Below are 2,270 nucleotides of genomic sequence, written 5' to 3'. Positions count from 1 at the left end.
GCCACCACCGCTGCACTCACCAGCTGTGAGCCCAGCTTCTGGCTAAGTGGCGCTCCCCCTGTGGGAGCGCACTCACCACCAGGGAGCAACTCCTACATTGAGTGTCTGCCCCCTGGTGGTCCGTGCACATCATAGCGGCGGGAAGGTCTTAAGGGTCTGTGGGGTTGGGGTGATCTGTCCGGAGTAGGTTTGGAGTGTGCTGGGGAAGGAAGAGAAAGATCCGATTAGAAAACGGCATCACTGCCGGCCTCAACCCTGAAATGGCGCTCTTGGCTGAGCACCTGCTGAAGCCGCTGCCCGTGGACAAGCAGATTGACACAGGGCCCTTCCTGAAGGCAGTGTCCCATCTGCCACCCTTCTTTTTTTAAAATTAATTAATTAATCAATTTTTATTTATTTATTTATTTATTAAAATATATTTTATTGATTTTTTACAGAGAGGAAGGGAGAGGGATAGAGAGTTAGAAACATTGATGAGAGAGAAACATCGATCACCTGCCTCCTGCACACTCCCCACTGGGGATGTGCCTGCAACCAAGGTACATGCCCTTGACCAGAATTAAACCCGGGACCCTTGAGTCCGCAGGCCGACGCTCTATCCACTGAGCCAAACTGGTCAGGGCCTGCTGCCCTTCTTTGATTGCCTTGGGTCCCCAGTGTTTATGCCCATCAAGGCAGACGTAAGTGGTAACATCATGAAAATCAAAGCTGTGTACAATACCGACCCAGCCAAGTTCCGGACCCTGCAGAACATCCTGGAGGCGGAGAAGGAAATGTATGGAGCAGAGTGGCTCAAAGTGGGGGCCACACTGGTGCTGATGTGGCTGAAAAAGGGCCTCCACTTCATCTAGGTCTTCCTGTGGAGCATCTGCGATGGGGAGTGGGATGAGAGCCACCCCAACCTCATGCGTGTCAACGCCACCAAGGCCTACAGGATGGCGCTCAAGAAGTACCACAGCTGGATCGTGCAGAAGATCTTCCAGGCAGCGCTGTATGCTGCGCCCTCCAAGTCTGACTTCCTGAAAGCACTCTCTAAGGGCCAGAACGTGATGGAGGAGGAGTGCCTGAAGATGGTCCGCCTGTTACTGGTCAACTACACGGCCACCATTGACGTCACCTAGGAGATGTACACCAAGATGAACACCGAGCTCAACTACAAGGTGTAGGCATGCCCGGTGGCCGGCACTCCCAGAAACAGACAAGCCAGAATCACTGTGAAGCAAGCTGGCAGGCCGCCTTGGCCTGCGTCCCCCAGAGCAGTCCAGAGTCTGGCTGGGGTTGCAGGGGACAGCCCTGGTTTCTGAAAAGTCATTTTTGGGGTCTATCCTAACAGAGCAATAAATAACCACCCTACTTCTGAATCACCTTTTAATTTCATGGCAGCACAGACTGCCTGCCTTCATTTCAGTGTGATAAAAATCAGTTAATGTTGCTAATGAGTCAAGTCCTAGGGTTTTCTGTCCCTATCCCCCCACGTGGTGCGTGACCCTGGGGAAGCCCTGTCATACACCTCATTTGAAAAATGAGGATCTGGTGCAGTGATGTTTCGGGTTGTGTACAGACCATGAGGAGTCTGATTTGAAATTATACAGGATTTTTTTTAAAGCAGACTGCTGTGTGCTCTCCTGTGGTTGCATAGCCCAGCATCACAGCGCTGTCATTATAGACCCTGCTCTTTCCCACTGTCTTTTTCCAGACAGTTTTTTATAGTTGAAAACAACCAGCAAGCCTTTGATGACCTTGACCAAGGGGACTTTATTTTAAAGCTGTCAGGTATGAGTAACTGACCACAGATGACTGAATTTGCATTCTTCTGCATAAGTATTTTCTTCAGGGACAGCCTACACCACTAAGAAACTACCTATCATGTGTATTCTCTCAGAGGGGAGACCACAAGCCCTCCAGATGCTGAGACCCAAGGAAACACCTCGCTGCCTTAACTGTCCCTCCTGGCACTAACAAGAGCTGTATTTTTAAAAATATATTTTTATTGATTTCAGAGAGGAAGGGAGAGGGAGAGAGAGATAGAAATACCAATGATGAGAGAGAATCATTGATCAGCTGCCTCCTGCACGCCCCCCACTGGGGATTGAGCCCGCAACCCAGGCATGTGCCCTTGACCAGAATCGAACCTGGAACCCTTCAAGAGCTGTAATTTGAAAGTGTTGGGGTGAATAGAGGGACCCCCAAAGAATTCATGTGCATTAAAAACCCAGTGAGGAACAACTGGTAATTTTTATGCAAACACTAAATAATTCTTTTTAAAAAAA

At 49.5% G+C, this 2,270-nt stretch overlaps 1 pseudogene; it reads left to right on the top strand.

Annotated features, from left to right (window-relative positions):
• Positions 1-260: 260 nt before the first annotated feature.
• On the top strand, positions 261-1,166 carry LOC102423331 (annotated as a pseudogene).
• The last annotated feature ends 1,104 nt before the right edge of the window (positions 1,167-2,270 follow it).

The sequence above is a fragment of the Myotis lucifugus genome, unplaced genomic scaffold, assembly GCF_000147115.1.
Source record: "Myotis lucifugus unplaced genomic scaffold, Myoluc2.0 scaffold_3, whole genome shotgun sequence".
NCBI classification, from domain to species: Eukaryota; Metazoa; Chordata; class Mammalia; order Chiroptera; family Vespertilionidae; genus Myotis; species Myotis lucifugus.
The sequence above is the reverse complement of the archived record's forward strand: the minus strand, read 5'-3'. Positions and strand labels throughout refer to the sequence as shown.